The following is a 13,936-nucleotide window of genomic DNA, read 5'->3' as shown; positions in this document are numbered from 1 at the left end:
TTCTCAAGAAAAACTGAGTACTCCTATAAGGTAGCACAGCACCCTCACTGTCTCAGAGCCCTCACGGATGATGTGATGACAGGGGTGGAGGTGGGGAGGTGGTGGTGGGGAGGTTGAAGGGGAGGGAGCATTTGAGCGCATCTTGGCAAGCTCTGTGAAATTCACTACTTTTCCGTGCTTTAGTTTCCATACTGATACACTTTGACAGGCATCAACCAAGTAGAGCATACGTAACTTTCTAGTCCTCTGCAGCTGTTTTCATATCTTACCCTTTGTTTATTCAGCTTTGAGATAGTTCCAAGGGCCTGCAAGGGTTGGATAGTAACAGGGACAAGAGAACCCCTTATGATGTTGAGAAGATACATATGTGCTTTCTCTTTTCACATGCTACCTTTCCCAGCTCTATACTCTGTCTTAGCATTTTCAGACACTGAAGCCCAGTCATTTGGCCTTGCAAAGCAGAAATTAACTCAGAGTAGCCTTTTAGTGTCTCTATGCTTCTACCTTACATCTACTTAATTAAAAAAAAATACATGTTTAATTGTGGAATGACACCATTTCTTTTTCCTAGACAAGACCTAGCCTAATGAGATGCCAAAAGGAACCCTATTTGTAGATGATTACAGACAACAAGCAAACACACACCAAAGAAGTATGAGGGTTGGCAGTTACCATGCAAGTAAAGACGGCCATCCAGGCAGCAAGTGAGTTTCCTCCCCTTTGCTAATAAAAATTAATTTTGTTTCCTTCCTTTTGTCCGAGTAAATTGTATGGCCTACTGAGGATGCTGTTCTTTGGAGAATGGAGTGAAATGGGAAGGAAGGAAGAAAGGGTAAATACTTAATGTCTAAATGTAAGAGTAGCTAGTACTTTCCCTCTCTCACTCTGAGACATGTCAGGACCTCAGGAAATGTAAGAGAATAGCTTGGATTATAACACACACAGGAACCTCTTACTTTTAGATACACACTCTATGGGCTCATTCCAGATCAACATGGAAGATGCTCTGTCTATGTCATGCCACTTAATATGCAAAAAGTAGAGAAATAGCATAGTTAGCCAATCACCTACCCCTGAGTCCCCAAACTGTACTTTTCTAGTCAGTGGGGAAGGATGATAGAATAGTTAACAAATTCTGAAAGCTTCTAAACCCCTACAGACAAAAATAAACATCATTTTGTAAAAATCTTAAAAAAAAAACAATGTTGAACTAGTTTGGGTATAAATGGAAGTTGTCAGGACAGGCCTAGTGCCTTGGCCACACAGGACACTAGAAGTCAGTTCAGCAGAAAATCCATTTTGTTCTGTGCCAGTGTTGTGTCCCAGACAGCTGCTTCCTGAACAGCCATGTGCTTATGGCCAATGCACAACTTTATTAGTATTCTATTGCCTTACCAGGAGATATGCAGTAGATTCATAATACCATATGCTCAAGATGTTTCAAATGAAGTCAAATAGAAACTCTGTTAACAATTCATAACATACTTTTGAAGTATTGGCTAGATTGCATATTCATTTTATAATATCTTGGAGTTCCATTTCACTTCCATGTGCAATAACGGCACTATTTCAATATCTAACGTTTTACTAATTTCCAAAACTTTGACTTTCATAAGCATGTTAAGAAGAGAACCTATCACCATATAAGACAACTTAGAAAATTCATCCATAGCGACAGGATGCAGCAGACCCAGCAACTAGCTAGCATGACTTCTGGTGATGATACTGGGACTCGGTGAACTTTATCATTACTACCTATAGTCTACTCAGTTTCAGAGGTCATACAGAGTGCTGACTAGTTTTATCTAAACTTGGAACAAACTAGATTCATTTGGGAAGAAATAATGTTAATTTAGAAAATGTCTCTATAGGATTGGTCTGTAGGCAGGTCTCTAGGGTGTTTTCTTGATTGATGATTGGTGTGGGAGTGGCCAGCTCTTGTGATCCTAGATTCTATAAGAAAGCAACTGAAAAAGCCATGAGGAGCAAGCCAGTAAGTAGCATTCCTCCATGACTTCTGCATCAGTTCTTAACTTTATGTTCTTGCCTTGAGTTCCCTGGAGAATGAATGTGGTTGTTTGAATGAAAGATGGTCTCCATAGACTCATAGAGAGTGCCACTATTAGGAGGCGTGATTTTGTTGAAGTGGGTGTGACTTTGTTGGAGGAAGTGTGTCACTGAGGGGTTGGGTTTGAGGTTTCAGATGATCAAGTCCCACCCAGTGTCTCACTCTCTTCCTGTTGTCTGCAAATTTGGATGTAGAACTCTCAACTGCCTCTCCAGCACCATGTCAGTCTGCACGACACCATGCTTCCTGTAATGATGATAATATACTTAACCTCTGAACTGTAAGCCAGCCCCAATTAAATGTTTACTTATAAGAGTTATCATGGTCATGGTGGCTCTTCATAGCAATAGAAAGCCTAAGACAATGAACTAGAAGCTGTGAGATTAAATAATTCCTTTCTTCCCCAAATTACATTATGGTCATGGTGTTTAATCATAGCAATAGAAACCAAAAGAAAGAAGTGTCCTAGGATCACACATTTTCTATAGGAAGCTTCACTTCCAGTACTTTCTTTATTCTTAGCGGGGAGAATGCCTTGTTTACTGGAAATATCCTCTTTCTCTCCCATTGTCTTGTCTATTCACACATTAAAGTGAAAACACCTGAGTACTTACAGTACACAATATACATAGATAAAACCAAGTCTAGTGAACTTCGGGTGAATATGATGATGGACAACACACCAAGTCTTACAAAAATCCAAGGGGATAAAAACACCAGGGGAGGTTGAAAAATAACTATAAGAAGAGGTGGTGATTGCCAAAAATATCCAGTTTAGTAGGAAAGTAAAATAGGAAACTTTATAAAACAGAGCAAGAAAAAAGTACAGAGTCCATCCTGGTTTGTGTGACCTCTATGTCTCAGGCTCCTAAGACCTGGGACACTTTTAGATTATCTTATTATATTTCTTTACTTCTCTATTTTCTTCCAGTATCTAGCCCAAACTGACTCATCTCTCTCATCCGGTCCCATAGTTTCCTCCTTCTCTTGCTATTTTCTCTTTACTTTTTCCTCTATCAGTCCAATTCTAAGCTCTAGTTTTACTCTGCTGATTTTCTTCCCACTCATACCCACACAACTAATAAATTAATACACACAGTGCTATTAGCTTTTATTTGTTTCCTACAATGATGAGTATTGAAGGGGTGAAGGGTTTCTATTTGACTGTTATTGTAGCTTCACAGCAGGCCTGGGCTTTAATAGTGGACATTGTGCAGACATTGTTTCACTCTTAGCAGGGTAATAGAGATTGGGCTGGGTGTCCTGAACACTAGCAGAGTAAAACAACACCTGAACCCTACTGTTTTGAACAATGCAAACACTTCCACTAAGAAAAAAAAAGTGATCTAAAAAAAAAATCCAACCAATGACCTAACTAGAGATGCACAAGTCCCAACATAAAAACTAAGAAAACATGACTTTCTAAAAATGATTAATCCCACAATAACAGCCTCAAGTAAGAATGAATTGGATGAAATATTAGATGAAGAATTCCAAGGAATGAATATAAGTATGTGAGGCGAGCGTGATAACCACTACACTACAGAAACGTGCCTTTGAATATAAGTATGTTCAAACAAATCAAAGACGACACAAACTCTGGGATGAATGAAAAGGAATCACAAAATGCTAAATGTAAAAAGGAGAACAAGCCGGGCAGTGGTGGCGCACGCCTTTAATCCCAGCACTCGGGAGGCAGAGGCAGGCGGATCTCTGTGAGTTCGAGGCCAGCCTGGGCTACCAAGTGAGTTCCAGGAAAGGCGCAAAGCTACACAGAGAAACCCTGTCTCGAAAAACCAAAAAAAAAAAAAAAAAAAAAGGAGAACAAAACAAGATCTAAAAGTATAATGTACTGAAAAAATATCCATATTGAAAAATACACCAAAATACTAGAAATTAATATTTTAGTGAATCAAATAAAAATACTTCCTTGAATGACTCACAAACAGAGTAGATGAGAAGGAAGACAGAATATCAAGGTTTGAGGACAAGGTAGAGGAACGGCAATATTCAGACAAGGATAAGGAAACATTTACAGGAATGTATGAATGGAGTATTTAAGATCTATGTGACACCACAAAAGATTAAAGCTAGGTATCATGGGCATAGACGAATAATTTTACACTGAAGCCATAGAAAATTGTCAGTAAAACCATAGCAGGAAATGATCCAAGTCTAGAAAAAGAGATGCCCATCCAAGTATAGGAGGTTTTCAAAGCACCAAAAGACAAGACAAGACAAGAACCTTCCATGTCACAGTACAGTTAAAACATTAACTAAGCCGAAGAAAGTATATTGAGTGCTGTAAGAGAAACACCGAGTCACATATAAAGACAGCTCCATAAGAATAACAGCATATTCTAATAGAAACTTTAAATTGCAGAGGGCTTGGAATGATGTATCACAAATTCTGAAGGACAAATACAACCTATAATACTATACTCAACGAAACTATCTGCCATGATTAAAGAGAAAAATAAACCTTTTTGTGATTAAAAACAGGCTAAAGGAATTCATAAGCACAAAGTTGTACCTATAGAGCACACTTGAGTGATTCTGTTGGACTGAAGAGAAAAATAAATATGTCTATGAGGCTATAGACAATAATAAACTATGTTACAAGAGAAGCTAAACAAATGAGACATAGGAGAATGCCAAACACTACAAAGTCAATACAATAACAGGGATTTATATACTATTTCTATAGTAAACTGAGTATTAATGTTTTCAGTTTCCTAATCAGAAGATACATAGTAGCAGATTGGATTATGAAACAAGTTTGGATTATGAAACAAGAAATACAACACCATCAACTACAGAGGTAACCTTAGGGTTAAGTGATAGAAAAAAGATAAGTAAATGGAAAGAGAAAGTAGGAAGGCATCACTATTGTAATATATGACAAATACTTCAAACCAAATTAGTCAGAAGACACAAAGGTCATTTCATACTGATTAAGGATACAGTTGGCCAAGAGGACATTGCAGTATTTAACATATGTGCACTGAATGTGATTGCATCCACTTTCATAAAATAAATACAAATATACAGATTAACCCCATGGCAATAATAGCATGAAACTTAGTATTCTACTTTCACCAATAATTGTACAACCTTGGCCAACCAACCAACAAACAGAAAAAAAAAAGACAGAGAAATATCAAAGTAACACTATAGACCAAATGGACCTAAGAGATAGCTAAAGAACCCACCCAAACAACAAGAATAAATATTCTCCTTAGCTCATGATATATTTTTCTAAAATAGATCATATAATAATACACAAAGAAAGTATTGGTGAGGAGAGGAAGTGAACTGATCGCGTCCATTCTCTCTGATCACAGTGGAATAAGACCAGGGATCATCAATAGCAAGAGACACTAAAGAGCACACACAAACTCAGCGGGATTAAGTAGCACACTATTGGGTGATTAACAGCATCTAAGACATCAATAAAATAATTTAAAAAATCATGGAGTCTAATGAAAATGAAAAAAAAAAAAAAAAAAAACAAGGCACAAGACCATGGGGCTTCAATGAGACCAGTCCTAAGAGGAAAGTTTCCAGCTGTGATTGCTTACACTGAAAAGTCAGAGACATCTGTAATAAATAATGACGCCTGGTAAGGCTTTCTAAAAGCAAGAACAAGCAAACTCAAAATAAATAGAAGAAAATAAACAGTTAAATCAGTACAAAACTAAAGAAATGGGAGTGAAAATAGGATCAAACAAAGAATGAATGGAACAGAGTTGATTCTTTGAAAAGATAAAGTCAGCAAATCCTCAGATAATCAAATCTAAAGAAGAGAGAAGACACTATTAATAAAATTAGAGACGAAATTGAAACATAATAATATATACCAATGAAATTGAGAAAATCATTAGAGCCTATCTTAACATTTAACATTGGTACATTAGAACATCCCACTAAACTGGAAAATCTCAAAGAAATGGATGAATTTCTAGGTACATATGTCTCAACCAAAATTAAACCAGGATGAGATAAACAATTTAAATAGCTCTCTAACAAGCAGTGAGATTAGGTGGTATTTAAAGAAAAATCTCCCATTTTTAAAAAGTCTAGACCCAGATGGGTTCACAGCAGATCTTTTAAGTAGAACAGACATTGGTGCTTCTGAAACTCTTCCATAAACAGAGAAGAAAGGGACTCCACTGTGTTGATTAGGAGACATTTTTGTGGACTTGAAACATCCATCGTCAGCTGGGAAGACTTCAACTGAAAAAATGTCTCCATCAGATTGGCCTGTGGGCAAATCTGTTCAACACTTTACTGATTAATGATTGATGTGGGCAGTGCCATTCCTGGGCAGGTGCTCATGGTTTGTATAGGAAGGGAGCTGATGCGAGCCTGGGGAACAAACCATTGAGCAGCACTACTCCAGTCTTTGCTTCAGTTCTGCCTCTGGGTCCTTGCCCTACACCTTGAGTTCCTGGCTTGTCTTTCTTCAGTAATGAATGCCAAAGAAACCTTTTCCTTTCCAGTTGCTTTTGGTCATGATCTTTACCATAATAGCAGAAAGCAAACTAACACAACTACATGACTTAAAAAAAAGTATTACCCTGATATCAAAACCAGATAAAAACGTGAAAATCACAGAAAAATCTCTCTTGATAAACATAGATGCAAGAATTCTCATTAAAATAGGTATAAAATGAATTAACAATGCATCAAAAAGACTACATACCATCATTAAGTTGGCTTCATTCCAAAGATGTAGGAGTGGTTCAACACATAAAAATCAATATATGCAATACATCACATAAATGTTCATCTCAGCACATGCTGAAAAGGGTATTGACAAAATCCAATAACAGTTCATGACAAATTCCCTGAAGAGACTAGAAGTATAGAGACTTTATCTCAACATAACATGGGATACATGTGACAAATCTATAGCCACCAACCTATATTATGGGGAAAATTCAAAGCATTCCCAATAAAGATATGACAGGTATCCATTTTCTTCACTCATTCAATACAGTGCTTTAATAGAGACACTTAAAGCGACTACGACAAGAGAGGGAAATACAAAGGAAACAGATAGGGAGGGAAGAAGTTACCTTATCTTCAAATATGATTACATACATGAGACCCAAATGATTTAGAAAGGGTTCTAGGCAGTAAGTAGAAATTTCCTCACTGTTCTGGGTCACACCTCTAGAGTTAGTAATAATGATAATGATACATATTATGAATGAAAGTACTTTGTGGTATGCAACAGGCTTATAAAGCACTAAATCTTCCAGAATTTGGTTTCAGTAACCATCTCTAAATTAGGGAAGGTAACAGTATTCCTACCTTATAACCAGCTTACGTAGTTATCTCCACGACCACGTGTTTAGCAGAGCTCAGGTGGAACTGAGCAGAGGTCCTCACGTCACATCCTCTGTCCTTTCCCATACGTCTTTCTCTTCTTCCTTGAGATACATTTATTCATAACATGAAGTTCCTTGTTTTCTGAAGTGTTTTTCATGATCATATTTCCATGGGATATTATAGAACACAATAGGAAAGAGTATAAGAAGCCTGAGAAATGTTAGGCCAGAGAAGGTCAATACACCATCTCCCATACTGTTGTTTTACAAGAGTAGAGAGATCTCCAGGCTTCTTAGACTACATGGTGCACACTACACATGGATATGTAGTGTATTTCTCAAACAAGAGTTCATTATATCAACCAATACCCTCTGAGAGTTGGGCTCTAAAACACAAATATTGAACAACACTGCTCTCCGTAGCTGCCTCTTTTCTCCCTAAATCAGTGCTTCAGTGAACAATGCTGTCATTGAAAAATGAATCATCTCTCGAAACTATCACAAAGAAAATGCAAATAGGTATTATTACACCCTGCTGGTATTTGAAATTGTGTTTGATACCTGACTTATTAATTCCTTCTTACAATAGTTTAACACATAAAAAGTAGTGTGATTTCTACCATTTATGTACTATCATAAAAATGATGATTATGCCTTTTAACAGAAAATATTCTCTTCACATTTATAGCTTGAAAGTGACATGGAGGAACTACATGAGCTTTAGAGTTTTTGCCACAAAGATGAGGAAAAGCAGAATCATTGTGGTTCTTAAGACATTCAAGGCCATATCCAGAGCTAGTCCTTGCCAGCAGTGGGACCCACTTGGGGAAAAGAGTTGACATTATGTTTGTGTGTGAAAGACAGAGTTTGAGTTTATGTTCTACTTGGGAAGTACACATCAGGGATGTGCTTTTATATAACAAAGAAAATGCTAGTAAAATCAAAGTCTACCTCCAAATATTTTCTTCTGTTTCTATGGTTTTAACTAGCAACACTTGGGAAGAAAAATGATTACCACCAATGGTCTTAATGTCTTGTCCCTCCCTATTTAAATGTTATTCAGTATCTTCACATAACCCACAACTTTTGGTTTAGTTCATCCAAATACCTTCATGCAGGGCACTGATTATCAGCCCTGACCCCATTGTGTTTTTCTTTGTATCAGGAACCTGGTGGGTTCTGATCAAATGGATAGTGTTTTATAGCAATATGCCACAAAATGAAGCAAAATAATTATTAAAACTCTTGCATCCAGGGATCACAGCCCCTGGTGATGCAAAAGAACAAAACAAAATCTGCTTTCTGGAAAACCTAAAAAAAAAAATGTAAAGAAGGCTTTCAGGAGATTGGGCAAATGGACAAAGCATGAATTTATTAGCATATATGGTGACTCTAAGAAGTCTCTCATAGGCTCCCTCCACCCAGTTACTATAAAACACCTGCTAATACCTGATAAACACAAAGGAAGGAAGGATTAGAAGTAAGAACAGGTGCTTATTGGGCTAGAAGTAGAAAACAGACCAGATTATGCATGGAAGAAAGAGAATCTTTCCCAAACCTAAACTGTCCTCATATTCTGTGAAAACTTGCAAGGAAAAGTCCCTTCTAGTCAAGTGACCATCTGAATTCCAGAACAAGACAAAGAAGAAAGATGAAATCACATTAGAGCCATGAAGGAGTAAGATGCTAAATCACTATACAGAACCAACTCTTTCACAGGAGGCCTGATGAGTCCATTAGCTTCCTAGCCGAACAGTGATGCTAAAGACTGGATTCATACTTCCTGTTCAGGCATATCGGTGTCTTCCCCTGCCAGTAGGTTCTAGGGCTGATTTTCCCTTTAGGCTTCTCTAGCTCTACTATACCACATGATATGCACTGAGAAGTGCTCACACACCATCCAATAAGAATAGACGAATAAACTAGTCAAAACATAGATCAGTGGGATGATGTCTGGACATTTATTCTCAATGTATTTTTCAACAAATCACCAATTGCATATACTGTAATTTAACCACGGTCTATGAGAGATCAAAATCTATTTAATTAAAATCTATTGCATCTTGATCTGTAGATTTGTAGAAGCAATAGAATTCATTCTGTGCTTCATTTTTTTTCTTTTTCAGAATAAGCTTTCTTTTTTAACTTAAAATGTATAGACTATTTAGTATCTTTGTTTATATTCCAAATTCTTGATTTTTACAAATCTGAGGTAGATACTGTTTTTTAATTTGCAGCAGAAGTGAGAGGCATAGGTAAAGGGTCACTGAATATTTTTCTATACATGAGATGTTTTGAGTGGACTCTGCTAGTTAGCCACATGGCCAAGCAAATACACCGAGCAAACAAATAATTTACTAATTGTGTATCTCCTGTGTGCCACTTCTTGCCTCAGGTGTTTCCTCTCTAGCCCTTCACTGCTTTCTTGCTCAAAATTTTGCAAAGTTGCAAAATTCCCTGACACATAAAATCGTGTTTGGGGATTGTTCAATCTATTAGAAACAGAGAATTGTGTTGTATATTAATTAAGGACAAATAGTGTTTGCATGGTCCCAAAGGTTCCTGTTGTTTGTAAGATGTTGTAGCTTTACTTGGTGCTCATAGCAAGAACACTCGGAAACAGTAACAGCAAACTCTGAGAGTTTTTAGACACTGTCCTGGAAAAACAAGACTGTGAAAGAAGAAAATTAAAGTTTGCTTACTGGGCCCCTTAAGTCTGAAGAAAAATCCATACTTTAATTTGTTACTGCAATGGTGAATATTTCCTACACATCAAGACAGACCATAAGATATCTAAAACACGAAGTACAATTTTTCACTTGAGGAAAAAAATTGATTCTTTTATTCTGTAAATTTGTGGTTGCTGTTTTTCTTTAGGATGTCATCGAAAGGTCTAATTGCAATATATGTTTCTTTGATGAGGACTTGGGATTTCATTAGACAAGGTCCCAGGTGGGCTGTCAAGTACATTACTAACTATGCTTTGACTAAGGAAGCAAGGGGGGCAGATAGAGAACAAATGTAAGCATTCACAGAGTTCTAACAAGAAAAACTATTTACTAGCAGCCCTTTTCCTGGTTAAGAATGCCTGACAGGAAGCATTTATCAATGAAGAAAGTCTGAGTTCGAAGTTTTAAAGCCATAAAATGGTTATAAAGTAGACACCTGCACCTGTGAGCACCTCCATTTGAGTCTGTAAAAGAGGCGATGCTAAGGAGGCTCTCTATCCTCACAGTGCTCTGTCACTGAACTTGATTTGAAATGTTCCTTAAGGAGAAGAGGGACCCACCAGCATCTTACAAAGTGCGAAGAAGTGCTGCACATATACTTCCCTTGACCTGGAGTCAACCCTAAGCCCTGCATACACACTGTTCTGGACTCAGAGTCTATCTCAAACAGTGTACACACACTGCCCCTGACTCAGTGTCAATTCTAAACACTGTATATACACAGCCCTTGACTCAGAGTCAACCCTAAACGGTGTACACACACTTATCTTTACTCAGAATCAACCCTAGACCCTGTGTATACATTACTTATGACTCAGATAACTCCAAAGTCTGCACACATACTACCTTTGACTTAGAGTCAAGCCCAAATACTGCACATACATTGCCCATGGCACAGAGTCAACCCTAGGCACTCCAAACATATTGTCCAAGCGTGAATCCCTAACACTACACACACATTGCATGTGGGAGCCCGTTTTCAGGTTCCTCGTGGCTTTACCCAGCAGGTCCACATAGAGAGGATGATTAGGACCACAGGCCTGAGTGCAGGTGTCTGAGATGGTCTGCACTTGGCTGTGCTGAGGGGAAGTCTTTTGCTCCACCCCTTGGTGTCTCTATAAATACCCCGAGGCAGAGACAGTCAGGGCCTGTTGGAATAGGTTCCAGGCCCTCTTGAGGCTATCCTTTATTTTCTATCTATTTATCGCCGCAATATAAATCCTTCTATCTAATATTTACTGCTGCTCGCACTCAAGAAAACTCTGGGGAGCTGTGGGGTTGGTGGGTAAACACCCCACAATTGCCCATAATTCAAGTCAACATGAAGCACTGCATCCACATTGACCATGACTGTACATCAGCTCCAAGCACTGCATACACATTACTCATGACTCAAGTCAATCTTAAGCACTGTGAAAACATGACCATGACTGAATGCAACCCAAACACTGTACTCTCATTACCCTGACTTAGTATTAGCTCTCATACACTGCACACGCATATTACCTATGACTTAGCATCAACTCAGGGCTTAGAGTCAAGAGAAGGCACATGAACTATGCTCGCTTCACTTATTTTTCTAGAAGGCCACTCCCCATCTTTTGCTTATAAAGCTTCTTAGCCTAGTGGTCTTTCCCTCTTATTCCTACCAATTTCCTTTGAGGATTGGCCTTCTGTCTCACTTCAGTTATTTTGATGATAATGTCTCCTTTAAGATGATTATTTGTTTAAAGTTCAAGCTAATAAAAATAACTTATCCCATTAAAAATATTTCAGAGAGAAGAACAACATTTCAGGATGTTAATTGCTCATGTTACCAGCCATCCATGAAACATATGCCAAAAATGCTCTGAGAGGTTCCAGAATGTCTCTCGCAGCTATAAATCTTTTGCAGGTACAATTATGTGAAAACAGAAATGCAAAAAGTGCATCCAACAGCTGGAGTCAGATGGTATACTCGAGCAAAAGTATGAAATTATATTTAAATGAACTTAATTAAAAGGAGGAGGGGCACCCAATTTAATATGGACATTCATCACATCCTCATTCAAATTTCTTCTAGCTCCAGAAAAATAATCTTGCCTGAGCACCAAAGTTGGATGAGGCCTCTAATGAAGTGTGAAAGGATGACCACACAGACACAGCCAAGCAGTGTGTGTTCTCTTTTCTCTCTGCTTCTTTAATGACACAGAATACACGGTTGTTTTAGAAAGACAGAGCCAGTCAGGAAACTGAGCTTGGAAACTTATCTGTTTTAATTGTCTCCACCACTTGGCATTTAATTGTACACATTTCATCACTTAAAGGTGGAGATTATTAATGTAATGATTTTTAATGTAGTGATAGCCGAGACAAACAGCAATACACAATGTGAGGAGGGAGAAAGGGGGAGGGAGAGGGAGAGATAGGAGTGGGGGATGGGAGAGGGACAGAGAAAGAAGGAAAGTATTCATTTCAAATTACTTGTCTTTTGGTTTTCAGCCTCAAGGGAAATAAGCAAAAATGAACAAACAAACAAACAAATAAATAAGGGCCCTTTTAGCCTTACTGTTCATCAGCCATGTTCTTTTCTTTCCCAATTCTTAATTTTCTTAAACTGCTTCTGCCTCTGTGCTACGGAGGGCAGATTAATAAAATCACACAGCAAGAAATGACATGTTTATAATTATAAGAAAACTAAAGAATTTCATTTTATTAAGTTTTGGAAGACTGACAGATTCTGCAATGCACAGAAAATTGGGCGCTTACTTTGTCCTTTGACAGTCTTATTTAGCGGGACATTGGTAAACATTTGACCTATGAACGCTTCATGCTACCAGCTACACAGATTCCCACCATCTCATCTTTCACAATAACTCCATTTGTTTAGACTTCTCATCCATGTCATTGTCACTTTTCCTTCAAATCCTCCACATCCAAGAAACGCACCTACCACCTCCCCATCCCAGCCAGGAAGGTAACATAGTGCACTCTGAGTGTTGAAGACAATTAAGGCAGCAGATATGTCAATAAAAGGACGGTGAAAGCAGTCAAGGTGGCCAGAACGGAAGAAACAAAAGATGTGAAAAGTCATGCAATTCACTGAAGCAAAAATGTCAAGGAGTAGATAATGAGAAGTACTCTACTGCATTTGCTGAATGCTCACAGTTCCCAGAGTTTAGCATCCCCATGTTAGGGCAGTACACCACAGCTACCATCTAGGAAACAGAGTTATGCAACACTCTGTATCTTGCATAGCACTGTGTAGATGATAGGCAAAGAAGTCAGAATTAAAATATCAGTCCTTAGATGCCACATCCACACTCTTACCTCTACAGCACACCATCTTTGGCGTAGCAGGGGTGGGAATCCCGACTAAGGGACATTCAGAACTGTAAAAGATTGAATCCCGCCTTGGCATGGGGTCAGAAAATAAATCAGTAGTGTGGGAGAGAATGAATAGTGAGTAAATTCCTCTGTTAGGTCATTTACCTTGTTTATTTCCATAATGACTGTAGAAGTACTACACTTCAAGATCTTTGCAGTGTCTCTGTATTGTAAGAGAAGAGGGCAGACAGCTATCTTAGGATTCGTGCCAACTAACCCCAATGGCCAATGTCACTAATTACGATACTGATTCTTTTTTTTGCAAACTTCAGAGCACTCAATAGTTGCCTTAAGGGCAAAAGAGAAATAGCTTTACTTTCCATATTCAGTGAGCTTGAGACTATATATTGAATTAAAACTCATATTTCAGTCCCATAAACTGACTGGCTTATAGTGTCCCCAACACCTATGCAGAATGACTATCTCTTCTAAAGCAA

The 13,936-nt window shown here is 38.0% G+C and overlaps 1 protein-coding gene across 12 annotated transcripts in view; it reads right to left on the bottom strand.

Moving 5' to 3' along the window:
- Window positions 1–13,936, bottom strand: part of Sema6d (semaphorin 6D) — a 581,349-nt gene that overhangs the window by 347,692 nt on the left and 219,721 nt on the right. The window contains exon 4 of one of the 12 annotated variants that reach the window (XM_052725619.1): window positions 7,388–7,506. The exons of the other annotated variants lie outside the window; for them this stretch is intronic. The gene's annotated coding sequence lies outside the window, so the exon portion shown is untranslated. The remainder of the gene's footprint in view (window positions 1–7,387; window positions 7,507–13,936) is intronic. 12 annotated transcript variants of the gene reach the window in all.

This window comes from Peromyscus californicus, unplaced genomic scaffold, assembly GCF_007827085.1.
Source record: "Peromyscus californicus insignis strain IS unplaced genomic scaffold, ASM782708v3 Scaffold_7__1_contigs__length_154581171, whole genome shotgun sequence".
Lineage (NCBI taxonomy): Eukaryota > Metazoa > Chordata > Mammalia > Rodentia > Cricetidae > Peromyscus > Peromyscus californicus.
This window is presented reverse-complemented; position numbering and strand designations above follow the sequence as displayed.